The sequence below is a fragment of the Mustelus asterias genome, unplaced genomic scaffold (assembly GCF_964213995.1).
Source record: "Mustelus asterias unplaced genomic scaffold, sMusAst1.hap1.1 HAP1_SCAFFOLD_178, whole genome shotgun sequence".
In the NCBI taxonomy this organism is placed as follows: domain Eukaryota; kingdom Metazoa; phylum Chordata; class Chondrichthyes; order Carcharhiniformes; family Triakidae; genus Mustelus; species Mustelus asterias.
In genome coordinates, this window is record NW_027590179.1 from 276371 (window position 1) to 299889 (window position 23519).

At 44.0% G+C, this 23519-nt stretch overlaps 1 protein-coding gene and 1 non-coding gene across 2 annotated transcripts in view; one reads left to right on the forward strand and one right to left on the reverse strand.

Annotated features, from left to right (window-relative positions):
- Positions 1–23519, forward strand: part of LOC144485255 (uncharacterized) — a 182814-nt gene that overhangs the window by 152000 nt on the left and 7295 nt on the right.
- On the reverse strand, positions 191–272 carry trnal-aag (transfer RNA leucine (anticodon AAG)). Its single transcript has one exon. It is a non-coding gene; the product is annotated as a tRNA-Leu (tRNA).

A 23519-nucleotide genomic window follows, 5' to 3' on the forward strand; every position in this document is an offset into this window, starting at 1 on the left:
AGGTTGTTCAACTCGGCAGTCAGAAATTCAGCCTGTGTGTGCTCTCGAAAGGAGCCACTTGAACACACGCTGCTTTACTCCAACAACGTTTTAAGTTGGTAATGTCCCTGCTCGTTGTTCATGACGAAAACGACACCGCACGCACTCCTGCGTTCAATCTGAGCTGTTAGACCAAAACTCAAATCTATTTTGGCAGCGGTGGGATTCGAACCCACGCCTCCGCAGAGACTGGAGCCTTAATCCAGCGCCTTAGACCGCTCGGCCACGCTACCACGTCGAAATACATCGCGATCATGTTATTTAATGATAATGTTACTGAAATTCATTAAAAGCAATTATACTTGGAAAGGCCATCAGGAAGCATGAGCCTGCTCCTTCTCTGATTCAGGTAAACCTGAACTGCGGAACAAACAGAAATCACCTCATGTCAGAAACACAATGAGCTGCAGTGAAGGGCCGGCATCATTTAAACTGTCCTTAAGCTCGTCTCTTCCCAATTTCCTGCCAGAAATGACAAGAGAACCTCCTGTTGAATTTGCTCAGGTTCTGCACTGAAGGACACGAGGCGAAATTATGTTTTGTATCTTCATCCAGGCAATAACTCACAGTTTGGATGTGAGCAATAAATCTTCAATTCCAGACCAGTAATCTAAACAGCAGGGAAAGAGTCAAACTCTAACCACCAGGCCAGCAGCTTACAGTGTGTTTTAGAATTTAATTTATCCACGCTGCTTTTGTTACTTTAATTTTCACGCCACTTTCGCCACAAACAGCTTTCTCCTGCAAAATGGCGCCTTCTGTTTCAACGCCAGTGATGTGTTCAGCCAATGACCACATAATACAAACACTCCAGTGCAATTATCGCTTTCGCTTCCGACGGTTCGAAACCGGACAGAAATATTTCCAAATGCTTTTCAATGCAGAGTGCGGGAAAAAGTTTCATAATTCAGTGTCAATGTAAACAGTAAAATCTGACTAATTACCAGACAGATTTTACCTTGCAACAACTTCTCAATCGTTCGTACTATACACCCTATCACTGTCCTTCTCTTTCTGTGTTTGTTCTTGAACTGTTGCACATGTGAAACTTCCAGCTCTGATATAAACTTGCAAACCTCACTCGGCTGATTCTAGTAGATCTGCTTTCGATCAGAGAGTAAATCAGATCATTATTAATGGTTTGCTGAGAGCAAATAGTCTTCTTTTCCAAAGCGGGAATTGAAACCAGACATCACTGGGGGAGTGTTGAACACAAGCCACTGGACTCCCACGGAAACCGGTGAACTGTGTTTTTCAAACTGACTTCACACATGTCCCTTTGCTCATTATTTTCCTCTCAGATCTTTTTCACTTGTGACACGTTTCTCCTTCAAAATGTCCTGTTTGGATGGAACATAATTGCTTCCTTCAGCCAATGACAACACGGATTGAGTTCGCTGGGTCATGGAATTGACAGTGAGGTGAAATGGTCCCACAAAATGCTCAAGTTTAGAAGGATGGGGAGGGGATCTGATAGAGGTATATAACATTCTAAATGGATTGATAAAGAAAAGGTAGACCAAAAGCTTCTTCTTATGGGACAATCAAGAACAAGAACGTGTATAGTTTGAGAGCCCGTGGATTTAAAACTGAGATGAGGAAGAACTACTTCTCGCAAAGGGTGGTGCATTGATGGAACTCGCTGCCCCATAGCGCGTTGGAGTCTGAATCATTGAATGATTTCAAGAAGGGATAGAAATATTTCTGATAGAGAAAAACGCATCAAAGGGGTATAGAGAACAGGTGGGGAGGTAGATTTCAGATCAAAGAGAGGTCAACCATGATCTGATTGAATGGCGGAACAGGACCAAAGTGCTGAATTTGCCGACACCTGCTCCCAATTCCTACGTTCCTATGTTTCTTTGCGTAACGATCAACTTTCAAGCCCACCAACCTAATCACTGTGGTTCTGTTGAAATATATGCACAGTACGTCCTCTGGTTCCCCTTCACCCACAACGCACGTCAGTCGTGCAAGTAACTTTGTAATCGTCTCACCCTGTGGTATAATCATTCTGTGATTCTCTGTTTCCCTCATTCATTTTCTCCAGGCTTCCACCCGACCAGATGTTGTTATGTTTCCTCCCTGCTGGATTTCATTTGTTTTGAACTCCCAACATCTCTCAACATTCCCAATGTTAATGAAAGGTGTTGGAGGTGAATATTTATCTTTGTTTCCCTATGCACAGACGCTGTCTGACTTCCTGAGTTTTTCCAACGTTGCCACATTTCAGTGCAGATGTCTGATCCGCTTTTGGATGGCAATAGAATATATATTTAGTTGATGCACTTTTGTACCGATAACTTGTTGGTCTAGGGGTGTTCTCACTTTGGGTGATAAAATCCCCAAGCTTGCAGGAGGTCCCGGGTTCAAATCCTGAACAAGCCCTTGTTTTGTAATGGGTAAGACGTGGATTTTGTTCGTTTCATTCCCGTGACATGGCGGAATTGGCTCACATGGGATATGATTTGAGAACCTGAGCACACACTGCAATGCTGCTGTGAGCACGACACACTCACAGAAAATCCAGGCATTTTCAAAAGGTGACAATCCTTGCGGACATTCACTTAACCAGATTGAAACGTCTGAAAATGGGGTGACAGTTTGACTTCGGACATACTGTGACGCTGTTTCCCCACCTGTTTTGAGTATTTAGATCAAAAATGTTCAGGTGAAAGATGTAAGAGGAGTTTGCAATGTTTGGAAGGAGGTGAAGCTAAGAAGTGGAAGATGTAAATGAAGTTATTGATGATAGAGAGGAATGCCTTCTTACCTCAAGCATTCTGTAGGTTGATTAATTGTAAACATTGTAATCAGAACAAGCTGAGACACCAGATGGCAAAGCCATATTTATCTCCACGCATTTTAGAATATTAAGTGCCAGTTCTGATATGTGTCCCTCGAGGTCAGTTGGTGGAGTATGAGACTCTTAATCTCAGGGTCGTGGGTTCGAGCCCCACGCTGTGTTTGCTGCTTTCGTTGGTGAAGTCTTGGCAGTGTCACCGTTCAAACGGAGTCTTTCTCTATCCCGCTTTGCTTTGTTAGTCACAAGTAAGGCTAACTTTGCAATTTATGATGAAATTCACCGACCCGCCACACTCCAGCGCCCACTCGGGTCAGTGCACCTAACCAGCACATCTTTCCGACTGTGGGAGAAAACCCATGCAGCCACGGGAAGAACGTGCATACTTCACACAGATAGTAACCCAAACAGGAATCTAACTCGGGTCCCTGTGAGGCAGCAGTGCAAACCACCGTCCCACCGTGCCGCCCCACTAATCTCACCGTCACTGCTTTCTGAATTAAAGCTATCGCTGCTTTCCGGGCAGTCGAAGAGTTTAGTCCTTAATTCAGAGAGCAAATTTCTTCTCATTTTGCGCAAGATGTAAAGCAAGATCTGGAAGATTGTGTCAGTGGGAACAATAATCATCCTCATTGTCATTCAACCACTCCAGCCTTACATCCTATCACAAGATCATAAATAGGGTTCTCGCCCTCTATTCTCCCTCACTCTGTATTTGCTCGTAAACTATTAAACCTCTAACTTCTTCCAGTTTGGATAAAACGTCAGCGACCCGAACCATTCATTCTGTTTCCCTCACCACAGACGCTGTTTGACCTGCTGTTTCCAATATTTTCTGTTTTGAGGTGGGGTTTGCAGTACCTTTAGTGTCTTTTTTTCTCGTTCAATGTGGAGTAGTTTTCTTTGACTGAACTTGACCTGTTTGCATCGTCAAAGGGCTGAGGTTTTAAATAATAAGATACAAGGATCGTCACCCTGTTTGACATGAAATGAAACATAAAGAGGATTAATCATTTCAAAAGATGTTACGAATTCAGTATATATTTTGTTGGGGATCCACCTACTTGTACCATTCACTCACTCATCTGTCCCAATTTAAACAAGAGGTGGGACGGCGAGAGTCCAAACTGCGAAGCGTTACGCCATGGAAATGATAGCACTCTGACCTATGACACTCGGCCTTTCTCCCAAAACACACACACACACACTTGCTCAATAATTGCCAATCTCCAGTCGAATTGTTGTTGTTGTGTGATACCAACTGCTCATTTCTTTCAACAGATGATTTAAAGAGCAGCGAAAGATGAAAAAAAAAACATTGCTGATGCAGGCATCTTTCGCCAGAGACTCAGCAATGTACAAGTTGCAGTTGTTGCAGAGAATGACTCTCTTGGCGTCATTGCATCAGCCCCAGAGAACGATTGCTCAAGAATACAAAGCGCTGAGAGTCGGGGAAGCGACAGTGGGCTTTGTGTCCAGTTAGAGGTGTAATTCACTCTGTTATCTGTCCCAATTTAAACAAAAGTTAGGAGGCGAGAGGCCAGAGTGTGAACCGTCACCCATTGAATCAACAGCACTCTGATGGAAGACTTTTATCCCAAAACACACACACACCAACGCCCTCTTTCTCTCTCTCACACACACACACATAGACAAAGACACACAGGCACACAGACACACACACACGCACGTAAACACTTGCTCAATAATTGCCAGACTCCAGTCGAATTGTTATTGTGCGACACCAACTGTTTCTTTTTTTCAACAGAGGAGTTAAAGAGCAGCGAAAAGATGAAAAACACTGATGTTGCAGGCACCTGGCACCAGAAGCTCAGCAATGTGCATTGTAATAGCAGTTGAACTTGCTGACAAATTGTCCTTTCGATTCGTACTTTGTGAGAAATTTAAACAAAATGCCCTTCAGCAAATCAACCATCAGCATTTGCAAATTAAAGCCGAGTTTTGAACTCGGATTGCTGGATTCAGGGTCCAGAGTGCTCACCATTACACCACGGACCGCAACACATGGCTACAGACTGAAAATGGTCGTTCAATACCTGTGCCAATTTGAACAGCAGAGTGAAATATCAGCCCCAATGCACAATCCCATCAAAAACTCACAGCAATTCATATTTACTTTACCCTTGCTGGTTCCTCCTGAAAAAATGAGTAAGCTATCTTCAATATGCTATCTTCAACTGCATTAAATTTCACTGTAGCTCACCACGTTCGAGGAATGTTGGCATCGAAGTGTTATAAACCTGAGTGTGGTAAAAATTCTGAACAACATCAGCTTGTTACAGATCTGCTTTGGTCATACTGGAAGCTAGTGTGAAAATATGAACAATTCCATATCTGAACAGACTGGAAGGAGTGGGTGACTGTGTTTAATTGGCACTATGCACATTCCTGTAATCCGTGACTGCGAGAATCAGGAAAATTACATCCTGCTGGTCTCGTGGCTAGTGTTCGGTGCTTTCGGGGTCACAGGCTGGCTTCGATGCACTAAGACTTAATGTTTTTGATAAACAAACTGTAATACTTCCTGGTCCAAAGCCGCTCTGCCAGAAACGGTGGAGTGAGGTTTGTAGTTTTGCTTCCGAGTTGGAAATGTCACATGGACAAAAGGTCAAAAAGAAACACAGATAGTGAAGGACAGAGATAGGATGGAAAGCGCTGACGATGGAGATGGTGACACTAGGTAAAATCTGGTTGATAATGGGTCAGAATTAACCGTTTGCATTGGCACAAATTTCACTCATTTCTGGATAAAAATATCGGGCTAAATGATAAGAAAACTTCTCGCTGAATGAAGCACAAAACTATTTGACTTCGACTGATTGCAAGCAGTTTTCATTCAGAAAGAAGTAACTGTGGGATTAACAAAGCGGGATGGAGAAAGTCTCAGTTTGAGCGGTGAAATTGCCGGAGGAATGGAGAGCTGGAGTTCACCCATAAAAGCAGCAAAGTATAAAAATATTGGGAACCACCCAATGTTGCCCTTGTCCATCATTCCTTGTGTCAGTTAACCCATCCTGTTATGCTCTCTATCACAGACCTTCCCTTTTAATCTCTTTACTGAGTGATTCCCATTTTAAATGCCACAAAACCTCAACCGTTCAATCAATGTTTCGTGAAAAGCAAGAATAAATCTGAATCATTTGAAATTAACCCATTTCGAAATGTTTTTGCTCGGTCTTGACCCGGGGACCTGTGCGCATGTGAGGCAAACGTGGTAACCACTGCACTATAGAAACTTTGCGATGCATGATTTGAAGCAGACCCGGTTTACTTGTGGAGCAACTAAACTCGTTCCACAAGCCCGTCAGTTGCTCACTTTACATTCTCTCTGCTGGTTTCTCTAATCAAAATGAATGATGACACATTCTACTGCATTCAATTTTAATAATCACATGTTTGATCAAAGTTCGTAACGTTTAAAGTAATTTAAGTGAAAATCTGACATTGGGAGAATTTGATCACACGCCTCCACAAATATCGCTATCCTAAATTTAGTGCCTTAAACTTCCTATCAACGACACCAACAGAAGTCATTGCTGTCGGAACTAGTATTGGCAGTGAACAGAATCATTGGAGTTGGATTAGATCACATGTCCCATTGAGTCTCCTCCGCCATTACAATCAACCCCAGCTCAACAACCGCCTCATTTCAGGAATCAATTCAATTAAACTTGATTCCACCCAGACAGGGAGAGAATAGGAGGAACAAAAACAAAAGAGGGAAATGGATAGTTAGACTGAGAGAGGGAAGGACTGAGGCAGATCTATCGACAGAAAGAAAGAAAAAGCCAGAGTGGGTAGATACCGAATGGAACAGGTACACTTCACTATTGAAGTGGAGAGGTTCTTTCCACTTAGAAAGGAAACCAGAACTAGAGGGCACAGCCTCAAAATAAAGGGGGTTCAGTTTCGGATAGAGTTGGGGAGGAACTTCTTCTCTCAGAGGGTGGTGAATCTCTGGAATTCTCTGCCCACTGAAGTGGTGGGGGCTACCTCGTTGAATATTTTAACGTTACGGATAGATGGATTTCTGATCGGTAAGGGAATTAAGGGTTATGGGGAGCAGGCGGGTAAGTGGAACTGATTCACTTCAGATCAGCCATGATCTTATTGAATGGCGGGGCAGGCTCGAGGCGCTAGATGGCCTACTCCTGCTCCTATTTCTTATGTTCTGATGTATATGGCTCCCTCATGCCAAAAATAGACTATTTTTCCGAAACGATATAGATGAGAAGGTGGGCGGATGATAAGTAAGTTTAAGAGTGACAGAAAAAAATGCTGGTGTGGCTATTAGCGAACATTTTCTAGATTGCAGGAAGATGGAGATGACAGATTCTGTTGGGGATATATCAAATTGTAAAATGGATTGATGAGGTAAATGTAGAGCAATTGCTTTCTCTTATGCGGCAATCCAGAAAAAGAGGTCACATATATAGGTTGAGAGGTTGTAGATTAAAATCTGAGCTCAGGAGGAACTACTTCTCGCAAACGGTGATGGATTTGTGGAACTCGTTGTCCCACAGCACGGTGGAGTCTGAATCGTTGAATGGTTTCGAGAGTGAGACAGATACATTTCCAGTATCAAAAGAGAAAGAGGGATATTGGGAGCATTTGGGGTGATGCATTTGAGACCAAGAATCGATCAACAATGATCTGATTGCATGGGGGAGCATGATAGCAGGGCTGAATTTACCGACGTTTGCGCATAATTCCTATGTTCCTATCTTTCTGTGAGTTGTTCAGATGCGGCCGATCAGGGGCATAGCCCTGTGAAGTGTTGAATGACACACTTAGGAAGGAGTAAAATGACAAGGGAGAATGCAATGGATGGAAGGACAAAATGAAGTTCAGAGGAGCAGAATTATCTTAGGATGTTTGTCCACTGATCCTTGAAAGCGGCAGAACAGAGTAATATGATAGTTAAGAAGGCATACAGAACTTCACTATCCCTCGTTGGTATAGATTACGTGAGCAGGGAGTTTATGTTGGAACTGTATGAAACTTTGGATAGGCAAAAGCTGGAAGTACTGGGTGCAGTTCTTGTCGCCCAATTATAGGAAGCATGTGATTTCATTGGCGAGGCTGAAGAGAATATTCACAAGGATGGCGCCTGAGATGAATAGTTTTAGATATGGAGAGAGGCTGGATAGGATTAATATATTTAGAACAGAGGAGAAAGAAAGGGTATCTGATTGGATTGGATAAGGTTAAGAGGTTTATGGACAGGATGGGGAGGACATCGTTGAAGAATGAGTAGCAAAGGGGCATAATTTTCAGGTGAGGAGCAGGAGGTTTAGAGGGCTTTTAAGGAAACATTTTTCACAGAGAGAGTTAGAAGTCTGGAATGCACTGCCTGGGAGGATTATAGAGGTGGGAATCCAACAAAGTTTTTTTTGATGAGCACATGAAATGCCACAGCATTCAAGACTATGGGCCAAATGCTGTAAAGGGGGATTAGTTTACATTTAGTGTATTTTTGTTGGTGCGGAATCGATGTGCCGAAGGGTCTCTTCTGCACTGCATGATATTATGACTCTACGTTCTGGAGCCTGCGGTCATAGTTATAGAAGGATCGACTAGTTTGAGGTTCCTTTGATTTTCATGTCATTTGTACAAGTTTCATGTCGATAGGCCTCCTTTTGTTTTTATACCGCTATTCAATTCCAGAACATTGATGTCCATGGAATTGTTACTGTCCTAATTAGGATATAGGTTAGCAATAAAAATCGTTATTGTTGAATTGAAGGTCCATTTAAAGGGGAAGGTCAGCAGGTCACCTTTGTTAAAAGATATACATTTTAATTTAAAATAGCACATTTGTAATTGTGTTCGATCTATGATATTAACAACGAAGCTAAAAACAGACCATATCAAAGTGCTTGCTCAAAGGCTACAATCCGCCATTGTAATTGTTTAATTAACGGTGTTTGTTCAGTGATTGCAAGCAACATTATTGGTAATATGACCTAATTGCGTCTACGGGGGATAACATGAGGTATAATAGAATGTTCTTTGAAAGTCGAGCAGAGCACAAATCATTCTCAGAAAGACATCGCTGCACCTCACAGAAGATGCATGCTCCACCTACTGGACTACCATATGCTATTTACTACACTACACTTGCTGTCATTGCAGTCCCAGGTAATGCTTCAAAGTAAGTTATTCGTTGTCTAATCGAATGCGTCATAAAACAAAAGGGTTGATGTTATCCGACGCTTGAATACCAGGAGCAATATACTCATTTTCTTCCATGTCATCTCATGAAGGATAGACTTGGCATTCAAAAATGGTGCAATGTAGATTTGCTATAACGATACCAAGTCTTCGAGAGTAAATTCTCAGGAACGGTTTCATAAATCTCATATGTTGCACATTCTGTATATAAGATTAAAGAACTAGTTAGCCGCTTTGATTAAAATTAATAAAGGGGTTCAAAGATCTGTGGGCAACAAACAGATTTTTCTGGTCGGGATGCGCAAGGCAAGGGGCAGAAGTGGTGATATAATTCACGATATGGTTTTCTAAATCCTAGACGAACCTGATTTGACTTAATAAGGCAGTGATCAAAGTACTGGACATGGGAATATCTATCGGTGCAGAATTTGCTTTGACAAAGAAGTTTGACAAAGGGCCTTCTGAACTCAAAACTTCAGCTCTTTTCTCTCCTTACAGATGCTGCCAGACCTGCTGAAATTTTCTTGCATTTTCTCTTTCTGATTTCAGATTCCAGCATCTGCAGTAATGTGCTTTTAATATCTATCGGTGTCATTTGTAACGGAGTTCACAAAACATTTGATTAGAGACTCCACAGGGCCACGTTACTTCACGGTGAAGATACTGGAATAGAAATAAAAGCATATAAATATTTGGGACTAAATATCAATGTCAAAAGAGTTCTGGACTTACTGGATGTGGAGAGGCTGTTTCCACCAGTGAAAACATCGTACACTAAAGGGAACAGTATGAAAGTAACTCGTGAAATCAGCAAAATTCATTTAAGGAAATGGGTTGTACGTTGCGAGTGGCTAGTGTTTGTGATACACTGCATGAGATTGTGGTAGAGAGAGATCCTTTTGAACAATTCAGAAACTAACTGCATATTTATCTGGATGGATGAACGTGGAATGTTAGGAGGATAGGATGGTGGATGACCTTCGGTGAGACGTGCATTCAGAGAAACGATGCAATCACAATTGCTCAAAGGGCATCGTGCTGATCTGTAATAATTGTCCCATTCTGTGAAATTGGCTAAGCTACATTACAGAATGCAAAGATAAGAGAAACCATTCGAACTCACAGGATATGACTGGTCGTTTCTTGCTAGGATTCTGTTGGCACTTCAATGATGAATCCGAACTATAATTGGCTGAGAAGATGCGATGTAAAAGGTCACTCATCAAAATGTCCCGATAAACTTAAGTTACATCCTAATCAGTGTAGATGGAAAAATAAAATTCGAAAGATTATTGAACAGTTAAATTAAGTGGGCTAAACTGTGAAAAATGCTCATCATGGTAGACAGGTATGATATCATCCATGTTGTGCCGATATTCGATATAATAAATGTTTCTCTATGTTTTAATTCCAATTATTGCTATATCATCTGTGCTTTCTGTTCAAGTTTCTAATCTTTCAGTGCATGGAATATTCGAATTGTCGCAGCATAGACGTTTGCTCGGCAAGATCAGTTCAGTTTCTCCAGTTTCCCCCTTCGTTTCCCTGTCACCACACACGTTTCCTCTTCAGATGATAAGTCAATGCCCTGTTGAATGTCGCCACGAATACTGTCACAACCTCATTCTCATGCAGCAAATTTGCATGCGCCAAAAGTTTGTCCTGACGTCACTATTTCTTCCCTTATATATAACATTAAATCAATCCCCTCTTCGGTATAATCCTTCCTCTGAGGTTTTGATTTGATTTGATTTGATTTATTATTGTCCCCTGTATTAACATACAGTGAAAAGTATTGCTTCTTGCGTGCTCTCCAGACAAAACATATCGTTCATAGAGAAGGAAACGAGAGAGTACAAAATGTAGTGTTGGAGTCATGGCTATGGTGTAGACAAATATCAACTTAATGCAAGGTAAGTCCATTCAACAATCTGAGAGCAGCAGGGAAGAAGCTGTTTTTGAGTCGGTTGGTACGCGACCTCACACTTTTGTATCTATCTCCTGAAGGAAGAAGGTGGAAGAGAGAATGTCCGAGGTGCATGGGGTCCTTAATTATGCTGGTTGCTTTGCCGAGGCAGTGGGAAGTGTAGACAGAGTCAATGGATGGGAGGCTGGTTTGCGTGATGGATTGGGCAACATTTACAAACTTTTGCAGTTCCTTGCAATCTTGGGGAGAGCAGGAGCCATACCAAGCTGTGATACAATCAGAAATAATGCTTTCTATGGTGCATCTGTAAAAATTGGTGAGAGTCATAGCTGACATGCCAAATTTCATTCGTCTTCTGAGAAAGTTGGTGGGCTTTCTCAACTACAGTTCCGTCCATTGGGGGGCGGGGGGGGGGGCGGTTACCAGGACAGATTGTTTGTGATCTGGAGACCTAAAAACTTGAAGCTCTCGACCCTTTCTACTTCGGCCCCATTGATGTAGACAGGGGCATGTTCTCCTTTACGCTTCCTGATGTTGATGGCAATCTCCTTCGTTTTGTTGACAGTGAGGGAGAGATTATTTTTGCCGCACCAGTTCAGCAGATTCCTGTACTCGTCATTGTTTGAGATCCGACCCACTAGGTGGTGTCATCAGCAAAATTGAAAATCGACATGGAGCGGAATTTGGCCACACAGTCATAGGTGTATAAGGATTATAGTAGGGGGCTGAGAACACAGTCTTGTGGGGCACGGGGGTTGAGGATTATCGTGGAGGAGGTGTTGTTGCCTTAACTTACTGATTGAGGACTATGAGTGAGGAAGTTCAGGATCCAGTCGCAGAGGGAGGTGCCGAGGCACAGGCCACGGAGTTTGGAGATGAGTTTCGTGGGAATAATAGTGTTGAAGGCTGAGCTGTAGTCAATAAATAGGAATCTGACAAGGTGTCCTTATTATCTAGGTGTTCTAAGGTTGAGTGCAGGGCCAGGAAAATGGCGTCTGCTGTGGATCTGTTGCGGTGGTAGGCAAATTGTGGTAGATCCAGGTCGTGCGGGAGGCTGGAATTGATTCAGGCCATGACTAATCTTTCGAAGAACTTCATGATGATATTTGTCAGAGCCACTGGCTGATAGTCATTAAAGCACGCTGCTTGGTTTTTCTTCGGTACCGGGATGATGGTCGTCTTATTGAAGTAGATAGGGATCTCAGATTGTTGTAAAGAGAGGTTGAAGATGTCTGTGAATACCCCCGCCAGCTGATCCTCGCAAGTTCTGAATGCTCATCCGGGTACCCCATCTGAGCCAGTCGCTTTCAGTGGGTTGACCTTCAAGAAAGCTGCTCTGACATCTGCAATGGTGACCCCAGATGTAGGTTCATCCTGTGCTTCCAGGGTAGAGGCCATGTGCTGGCTGACCTCTTGCTCAAAACCGGCATAGAATGTATTGAGATCATCAGGGAGAGGTCCGTTGGAGCCGGCGATTGAACATGCCTTCATCTTATAGCCTGTTATGTCTTGCAGACAAGCGGGGCTCCGTGTGGCTATCCTAGGACTCTAGCTTGGTCCGGTACTGTCCTTTGGCATCTTTGATGTATCTCTTTAGATCGTATCTGGCTTTCTTGTATAGGTCACTGTCGCTTGACTTGAATGCCTCAGACCTGGACTTCAGCAAGCAGTGGATATCCCTGTTCATCCATTGTTTCCGGTTGGAAACACACGATTTGCTTCGTTGGCACATTGCCTTCTACACACTTATTAATGATGTCAGTTCCTGTCGTGGCGTACTCGTTCAGGCTGGTTACAGAGTTTTTAAATACTAACCTCAGACTAACATTGCACGACTTTCTTTGATGGATTCTCCCGCTTCAGTTCTTGCTAGTAAGCCGGAGCAAGAGTACTGTCCTGTGGTTTGATTGGCAAAAGTCTGGGCAACGATAGAGCATGTTTGATATTTCTGCAGCAGTGGTTTAGGATGTTTGGGCCTCTGTTGGAATAGGAAACGTGTTGGTGGTATCTTGGTAGTATGCTCTTGAGTTTGGCCTGATTGAAGTCCACAGCAACGATGAACAAAGCCTCGTCTCAAGGCTAATCGTCGTGATGTATATTTCGTCTGGCGTAATCTTCACGTGTGCATTGGGTGGAAGGTGAACTACCATCAGGATAACGGCGGTGAACTCCCGCGGAAGGGAGTAGGGGTGGCATTTTAGCATGAGATATTCCAGGTCTGGGGAGCAGAAAGTTGCGGTGTCGCTACGTCTAGGCACCACAAGGTGTTGATAAAGAAGCAGGCCCACCACCCCTAGCCATGGCTAAGGCCGCTGTACGGTCCATTCGATGGATTGAGAAGCCCACTGGTTTTAGGGCACTGTCCGGTGAAGCAAGAGTCTCTGTGAAACAGAGTACACAGCAATCCCTCAGTTCCCTTTGGAAAGTGAGGCTCGTTCTAAGTTCGTCTAGCTTGTTTTCCAGAGACTGGAGATTTGTAAGGAATAAGCTGGGGATGGGGGCCTTGGTGCCGCGTTGTTTCACTCTCACTTACACGTTTTCCACGCTTCCTGGAGTGTCTGTTTTTTTCGAGCCTGGGAGACGGTGAGAATGGTTTGCGGTGTTAAGGGTATGGTTTTGTCCAATGAGGTTCTTCACTCTGGTCGGTGTGTGGATGGAGGATTTGTTGCCTTGCTTGCAGTTCCTGTGTCGTGAGCAGTTTTCTCCCGATCGTCTCTCAGAAGAACCCGAATGAATCTTTGACATTTGACAAAAATTTCGACACGTTTCTCCAATCAACCCTCGTAAGCGAATTACTCCATTCATGGAAACATCAATACCAATATTTTCCATACCCGTTGAAATGTCATCAGACTCCACTAATTGGTTGATTTCGGAAATAGAAACTTTATTAATTCATTACCGTGCACGGTAAAATGTAATGGTAATTGAGAAGTCAATGCTTGATAAACAGATAATCCATTTTGATGATTAAGAATATACTTCTTCCATCCGTGATGTCTGCCCCCATCTAACGTCCATCTTCATATTATTAAATCAGCTGTTGTTTCTTCAGACCCAGAAAATCGCTTCAGATGCAGAAAATAAGAGTCCATGCATTTCGGTCAATGTGATGATATGATTGTGGTTTTTGCATGTAAGTTAATTCTCCTTCTGTTTAATGCAGCTAATTTAGTGGCGATTGTGATCCTGTCAAGAGGAAAATGTGGTCTTTCGAAATGTATCACTCGATACCTTATCTCCATGAATGTGACAGATCTACTGGTCATTATCACCGCTGTGATATTAAATCGTATCAGTGCCATTTATTTTCCAGGCAGCTTCTTGTCCATCACCCCGCTGTGTAGTGTGAGCACAGTCCTAACTTACGCAGCCAGAGTGAGTTCTGTCTGGTTAACAGTCACGTTTACCTTTGATCGCTTTGTGGCAATATGCTGCCAGAAGTTGAAAATAAAATACTGCACCGAGAAAACTGCGGCTGTTGTGATAGGAACAGTCTGTGCCCTGGGCTTTTTAACCAATATCCCCTGGTACTTTATTCACGAGCCTATTTACATGGTTGACAATGTGCCCTGGTATTGCAGACTGAAGGATATCCGGTATACTTCACTGCTATGGACAGCATATGACTGGTTTAATTGTATATTGACCCCGTGTGCTCCGTTCCTTCTAATTCTCCTGTTCAACGCTCTGACCGTCAGACATATTCTAGCAGCCAGTAGAGCCAGGAAGAGACTTCGTACAGACAATGGCGGAAAGAATCAGACTGACCCCGAGATGGAGAGCCGGAGAAAGTCCATCATTTTACTCTTCACAATCTCTGGCAGTTTCATCCTGTTGTGGATGACATTTGTTATACAGTTCTTGACTGTGCGAATCACAAACGATTATAACATTAAAAGCTTCAGTGATCCCAAATTTATTCTCCAGGAATCTGGAAACATGCTGCAGCTTCTTAGTTCCTGCACCAACACCTTTATTTACGCAGCCATTCAGAAGAAATTCAGAGAAGAGTTGAAAAATGCTCTCCAATGTCCACTGAACCGAATTAGTAAACTAACTATTCCGAGAAAATAATGCAGTCCAATAGTTATAATTCTTTACTAAAATTAGTCAATTGTTTCACCTCTTAACAGCACAGGCTTGAAAATAAAAATGGATACTCTCTAATTCATATCAATGTCTGAGAATTATTATCTCTAATGTAATCACAACCTACCAAAGTGTAGAAATAAGAAAGCAAATGCTTCTTCGACTTTTCTTTTCATTCATCAGGTGATCGCAAGTTTCTTGATGTGGAGATGTTGTCGTTGGACTGGGGTGGGCACAGTAAGAACTCTCACAACACCAGCTTAAAGTCCAACAGATCTTTTGTTTGCACGAGCTTTCGGAGCTCTGATCCTTCAACAGGTGAGAGGCTGATGAAGGAGCAGTGTTCCGAAAGCTCGTGCTACCAATTAATCATGTTCGACGTTAACCTGGTGTTGTGAGAATTCTTACTGTGCCCACACGTTTTTTTAAAACATGAATATAAGAACCCCAAGTCTCTAACAAGTGTCTTTCCTCTATTAAAAGGCTAGCCTGCCACGTTGAAGACTATTCGTCCTTTACTTTAGTTCCAACTATCCCAATTTTTTGATGGGTCTCTTCCTTGTACCCATGATACAAACATCCCAATATAATGACAGCTGTCCGAATGTGACCATGAATTAAGTAGTATCATTTGCTGGCAGGTCAGTTTCAATTTTACCGTCACTGTCCAGGACTTTCAGCTTTGAGTTCTCCCGGTAATAACATTATAGCGTCAACTCCACTTCTGTTCTACTTCATCAATCAAGTGTCCTGCGACCATGCAAAGTTTGTGGTTATCTTTCTTTCCACGAGTGACCTCGTAACTCTTACTGAATGTCTATTGCTTGAGATTACTGTGATACTCGGTTGTCAATGTCAAGATTGGTCCCTGGGATGAGAGTTTTCTCCTGGGATTGGAGGCTGTGTAAATTGGGCTGAAATTCCCTGGAGTTAATAAAAATGAGAGGCGATCTCACTGAAACCAGCAGTATTCTCAGGTATTGTTTCCACTGGTCGGGAAATCTAAAACACTGGGGTCCAATCTCAGGACGAGGACCCCTCGGAGAACTGACACAACACCACATTCAGCCAACGTTCTTATTTGATTGGATTTCTTAACTTTAACAGCATATTTGAAATAAACATATTATTGCATGTAATATGTATGAATGAATATTCATTAGCTAAATAATGTTGTTAAGACCAGATATCAGTCGAGCCGGTAACACGTGAGAAACATTTTTATTGTTGCCCAAGGACCCAAGCGAAACTGTGCGACAGTCAACGCTAATTGTTTTTGAAAAGTGAAATCGCCTTGTTTGGATGCTTTTGAACGACCACTTTTTCGGTTAACAGCCAAACGCACTGACAAATTACGCCACAGAGAATAACATGACTCGAACCCACCCTATATATCCAACGTATATATCCAACGCCTATTCTCTTCTCGTAAAACATAATCCAGAACTCCCGCATGACCACACAAAATCTAAATAAGCTCCTTTGCATATTGCACCACCACAGTTTTGCTGTGGTGTCGTGGTTATTCCCCTTCATAGAATCATAGAAATAGAATCATAGAAACCCTACAGTGCAGAAAGAGGCCATTCGGCCCATCGAGTCTGCACCGAACACAATCCCGCCCAGGCCCTATCCCCATATATTTATCCGCTAATCTACGCATCCCGGGACACTAAGGGGCAATTTAGCATGGCCAATTAACCTAACCCGCACATCTTTGGACTGTGGGAGGAAACCAGAGCACCCGGAGGAAACCCACGCAGACACAGGAAGAATGTGCAAACTCCACACAGACAGTGACCCGAGCCAGGAATCGAACCCAGGTCCCTGGGGCTGTGAAGCAGCAGTGCTAACCACTGTGCTACCGTGCCGCCCCTTCTCCTAATATGGAAAAAAAGACCATTTGATCGGGCAGATAGGGACAAACTGTTTCCACTGACTGAAGTCGAATACCGAAGACTGGGATTGAAGATCGTTAAAGAAAGACTGACTCCATTTACATAGCGCTTTTCCCAATCATTATACGCCACAACGCGCTTTCCAGTCAACGAAAGGAACGAAACCGTGGGAAAAAAGTGGTAATAAATGAATGAATGGGTCATGCGGATTTGAAACGGGGATCTCTTGATCGTCAGTCAGATGTTCGACCACTGAGCTCTTAGTTAGGAGTCTATGGCCCCTCAGTTAGCAGTCTGCGCTTAGGTCCGTCATGTTCTTGGTCTATCGTGGAGGAAGCTCGAGGGGATAGTTTCTATCCCGCATTCTCTCACAATTACTGGTTTCTCTATGGAGTCGGAGAGTTCAGTGTTTCATTCACCGAGAAGTTTTCTTATCATTTGGCTGAGACTTGAATCCACATCTACGTGATATTTAAGGAAGAACAAGGTGATATTTAAGGAAGAACAAAGAAAATTAGAGGACAGGAACAGTCTCTTCGGCCTTCCAAGCCTACCAACAATGCTGCCAGTCTGAACTAAAGCCCCCTGCCCTTCTGGGGAACACATCCCTCTATTCCCATGCGATTCATGTGTTTGTCAAGGCATCCCTTAAAAGTCACTAACGTATCTGCTTCTGCTACCTCCCCCGGTGGCAAGTTCCAGACAACCACCACCCTCTCTATTTGTGAGTTTGCACCATTGCCACCCAGATTTTACCAAGCATTACCATTTTTACCATCAGCTTTTTGAAGTCTATAACTGTCCTTCTCTTTCCCCGCTTGTTCTTGACCTGTGTCCCATGTGGCATTTCCAACTCAGACACGAAACTACAAATCTCACATCACTGATTCGGGCAGAGCTGTTTTCACTCAGGAACCAAATCAGTTTTGATTAACAGGTTATCCCACACATTAAATCTTAGTATATCGAAGCCGATCTTTGACCCTGAAAGCACTGAACCCTAATCATTAGACCAGCAGAATCTCATCTTCCTGATTCTCCAAGACACTGATTACAGGAACGTGCACAGTGCCAATTATACACAATCACACACTCCTTCCAGTCTTGTGCACGTTGTTACACTTTGAACTTGCTCATCTTTTGACATTACGTCCAGTGTGACGAAAACAGAGAAGTGAAAATCTAATGTTGTTCAACAGATGCATCACAATAAGCTTTCCAACAGGTTGATGCTAACATTGCTCCTTGAATATGGTCAGCTCCAGTTACAGTTAATGCAGCAGAAGGCAACATACTTATTTTGAAAGGAGGAAGCAACAAGGACAATAGTAATATGAATTGCTGTGGGTAATTGAGAAATGGGGCTAACTTTTCTCCCTGCTGTTCAAACTAGCACAAAGATCTCTCCTGGTATCGATCGGATGTAATTCCAGCTCTTCTAAATTCCTGTGCTGCATGAGAGCAGTCAATTGTTAGCCCCTGACTGGGAATCGAACGCGGGCCTCGGGTCTGGCGATTATTGAGCCAATGTGTTTTTGTATGTATGGATGTATTTTGCGAGAAAGATCTTGCTGCCTTGTTCCTGACCTCCATCAGTTCCATGATGTAACGGTGAGATCACTGCACATTGATTGCAGGCAGTGTTGTTCTCGTCTTCGCACCTCTTGTTTAAATTGGAATAGACGAGTGATTGAAAGACAGCTGTAAGAGGACCCACTGCCATCTGTGGCTTCTCTACCTCTGAGCATTTTTAACGAATTAGCCATTGTCCTCTTGGGCTGATGCAGAGATGCCAGGAGAGTCATTAGCTGCATCGCCTGCAATGTGATTCACAGATTCACGGAATCACAGAATATTACAGTGTCGAAGTGGCCTTTCGGCTCATCGAGTCTGCAGCGACGCATGAAAGGCCCTGACCTGCCCACCTAATCCCATTTGCCAGCAATTGTCCCATAGACTTGGATGTTTTGGCTTGCCAAGAAAAAAAAAATCCAGCTCTTTTTAAAGGATGTGAGGGATCCCACCTCTACCACCCTCCCAGGCAGTGCATTCCACACTGTTACCACACTCTGAATAAAAAAAATGTTTTTCCTCACATCCCTCCCCCCAAACCTCCCGCTCCTCACTTTTAGATTGTATCCCCTCGTTACTGACCCTATCTACTCCCTATCCATCCTGCCCATGCCCCTCATAATCTTGAACATCCCAATCAGGTCGCCCATATTCTCTGCTCCACTGAAAACAATCCAAACCGATCCGATCTTCTTTTGAACTTAAATGTTCCATCCCAGACAACATTCTGGTGAATCTACTGCACACCTTCCAGTGCGTTCACGTCCTTCGTATAATGTAGCGACCAGCACAGCAGATGGTACTCCAGATGTGGCCTCGCCAAAGCTCTATACAACTCCATCATGACCTCTCTGCTTTTGTAATCGAAACCCCGACTGATAAAGGCGAGTGTGTCTCCTACTTTTTCGCCACCTATTAACCAGCCTTTCTGCCTTCAGAGATCTATGGACAAACACGCCAATGTCCCTTTGTTCTTCCGAACTTCCTGGCGGCATTTCTTTCATAGCATACTTCCTTGTCAAATCACTCCTCCCAAAGTACATCACCTTAAACTTTTCAGTGTTAAATTCCATCTTCCACTTATCTGAGCATTTGACCACCTCGTCTATATCTTCCTGTAACTCAAGACACTCAAACACACTGTTAATCACTGGCCAAATCTTTCTGTAATCGGCAAACCGACTGATTCTACACGTACCGCTGTCCCCCCCACCCCCCCGACCACATCACATAGTCATCTATGTCATTTCGATAAATGACGAACAATAGAGGAATTTCCTGAAGTTTCCTGAGTGCTTATATTTCTACTTTCTGAGGATTAAAAAAAACCTTGAGCAAACAAATTTAGCAAAGAAAACCAAAGTTGAATGGGAATTTGAAGTCGGATCGTTGGATTCCGAGGTAAGACTGCTTACCAATTCACCGCAGAACCCAAAACGCAGGAGTCAGCTGGAAATGGGGAATCAAACAATTTGACCTCTTTCATTCAATGTTGCAGCAACAGCAAGTGCGGCAACATGTCGTTATGCGCCACCATTGACATGCGCAAAAAACTCTCAAGAAACTGCCCCCCAAATCCACAGCAAAACATTTCTTCCCAAGCCGTATCGGGAGATATCAGAAGAAATAGCCATGTCTCAAAGGGTCAAATGCCCTGCATTAGTGTCATACAGATGCGGCCCATCGGCCCTTCGCGTCTGCACCGGCCAAGCAACCAGCTCGCCAATATTTGTATCATCTGCAAACTTACTGATGGAGCCTCCTACAATAAAAATCTAAACCATTCATATAAATCACAGATGCAAGGGCCCCAGCAGTCATCCCTTTGTGACCCTCTGGACATTGGCTTCCAGTCTGAAAAACTGCCCTGGAATATCACCCTCTGTTCCCTGTCACTCAACCAATTTTGGATCAATCATACCAAAATTCCTGGGATCCATCAATGTTGTCACACTTGCTGTTTCTGCCACATTGAATGAAAGAGGTAAAATGCTTTGAGTGGTCGTTTGCTGTTGGGTTCTGTGATGTAACTGTGAGCATTCTGAACTTTGAATCTAGTGATCCGAGTTTAAGTCTCGGCGGAACCTTGTTTTTTTTTTGCCAATGTTGATGTCTGATTTGCTGATGAAGATTTCGTCTAATTTTCTCACACAGTACAAATAGATAGGACAATTTGTCAGCCAGTTCAATTGCCTTTACAATTTACATTGCTGAGCCTCTGGTGCCAGATACCTGCAATATCAATGATTCTCCAACTTTTCACGACACGTTAACCCCTCTGTTGAAAGAAAGAAGCAGTTGGTGTCAAACAACAACAACCACTCGACAGGAGCCTGCCAATAATTGAGCAAGTGTGCGCGTGTGTGTGTGTTTGTGTGTGTGTGTGTGTATGTTTTTGGAGAAATGCCTCGTGGTTTAGGCACGGGCCATGTCGATTCCATTCTGTAACGGTTAGCACTCTGCACTTTGTATCCAGCAATCCGAGTTTGAATCTCGGTGGAACTAGGATTATTATCGTTCCAACTCTTGTTTAAATTGGGAAATGTGACTCAGTGAATGACACCAGTAGGGTCAACTCCCACCCTCTCTAGCTTTTCTGGCATTGTGGCACAATGGTTCGCATTGCTGCCTCACAGTGTCAGGCACCGCGGTTCAATTCTGGTTTCGGGTGAAACCACTATCCTCATCGTTCCATCGCTTATTGAGATTGGGACACCAGTAGGGGACCCCTGCTCTCTGTGGTTTCTCTGCCGTGGAGCTCTTTTATTCTTGAGCAATCATCCTCTAGAAACCGTACAGTGCAGAAAGAGGCCATTTGGCCCATCGAGTCTGCACCGACCACAATCCCACCCAGGCCCTACCCCCATAAATTTACCCACTAACCCCTCTAACCTACGCATCTCAGGACACTAAGGGGCAATTTTAGAATGGCAAATCAACCTAACCCGCACATCTTTGGTCTGTGGGAGGAAACCGGAGCACCCGGAAGAAATGACGCCAGGAGAGTCATTCGCTGCATCGTCTGCAATGTTATTGCAGTGGAATTTGCTGAAATTTCCTCACAGTTTAAAATTCCACTTCCTGAGAATTTTACATAAATGGCCTTCAGCGAATCAATCATCAGCTTTAACAAGGAAAATAAAATGTTTCACTGAGATCTGAACTTCGATCACAGGATTCGGATTCCCGAGTGCTCACCATCACACCACAGAACAACGAACACTGCAGCCAGCTGCAAATGGTCACTCAATGCATGTGACCTCTTTCATTCAATGTGGCAGCAACAACAAGTGAGTCAATTGATTTGTGTGACCATTTACAGGTGGTTGCTATGTTCCAGGTTCTCTGGTCGAATGATGAGCACTCTGAACCCAGCGAACCGAGTTTAAATTTAGGCAGATCCTTGCTTTTGCTGAGGATTGATTTGTTGAAAGACATTTTGTTTACATTGCTCACAGAGTACGAATCGGGAGGACAATCTTTCAGCCAGTTCAACTGCTATTACAATTCACATTGCTGAGCCTCTGGCGACAGATCCTTGCAACATCAATGCTTTTCTTCAGCATGTCGCTACTCTTTAACTCCCGTTTTGAAAGAAAGGAGAAGTTGTTGTCACAAAACAACAACTATTCGACTGGAGGCTGGCAATTATCGAGCAGTTGTGTACGTGTGTTTTGTTGTGGGGAAAGGTCTAATGTCTTAGGTTAGAGTGCTGTCAGTTCTATGGTGCAACGGTTCACACTGTATTCCCGCTGTCCCAACTCTTGTTTAAGTGGGACAGATGAGTGAGTGAATGACACCAGTTGGTCGACTCCCTTCCATCTCTGGGCTCTCTGCCTCTGAGCGCTTTGTATTATTGAGCAATTGTTCCTTGGGCTGATGCAATGACGCCAGGAGCATCATTTGCTACATCGTCTGCAATGCGATTGTGGTGAAATTTGCTGAAATTTCCTCAGACTTTAATATTCCACTTTCTGAGAGTTTTAAATTAAATGTCCTTCAGCAAACCAACCTTCGGGTTTAGCAAATAAAAGCAAGATTATGGAAAAGACTAATCATGAACAATCTTGTGCGGATAACAAAATAGTTCAATTACCAGTAATCACAGTCAACAAGGTGCCACCTCCACAGTGCTCCGGGTTCATGAGCCATGAATTTGTACACGGTCTGCAGCAACACGCGCCACTGTCTTCAACTTTTAGAATCTTGATACGCAAAGAAAATACATGTTCTCTTTTTTTAACCGATTCCACACTGCGCCGTCCAATCGATATGACCTCCCGGCCTTTTGAGCCAGGCGGTGTCCAAGACGCAGAGGTACAGTAGAGTGGCTTGGAACTAGCATTAAAGACATTGGGCCCGATTTCACCATTTATAGACGAAGTGCCGGGTGCAAGCGTCAAATAAACCCGAGCCCGGAGACCGCGCTCCAGCGCACCCATGCGCATTTTTCCGGCGCCGGTCCAGTGGGCGGGAATTAGCGCCGCCGGAACGATAGGAGCTGACAGAACGCGCCCGGTGGCGAAAAAAAAGCAGAGATGGTGAGAGCCTCTCTGCCGTTCATCCTCTGGGGAGGGCGGGAGGGGAGGGGGTGTGACATCATCCCCTGGGGTGGTGGGAGAGGAGGGGGTGTAACGTCTCATTCCCTGGGGTGCGGGGGGGGGGGGGGGAGAGGAGGGGGTGTGTGACGTCTGATCCTCTGGTGGGGTGGGAGGGGAGGGGGTGTGACGTCTCATTCCCTGGGGGTGGGAGGGGAGGGAGTATGACTTATCATCCCCTGGGGGGTTGGAAGGGGAGGGGGTGTGACCTCTCATCCCCTGGGGGTTGGGAGGGGAGGGGGTGTGACGTACGATCCCCTGGGGGGGGGGGGAGGTGTGACGTATCATCCTCTGGTCGCGGGCGGGGGGGGGGGGGGTGTTCCGCTGCCTGTCTGCAGCCGATCCCTCCTGGCACTATCACTGGTGCACTACCAGCCACAGATTACTCTTCCCTG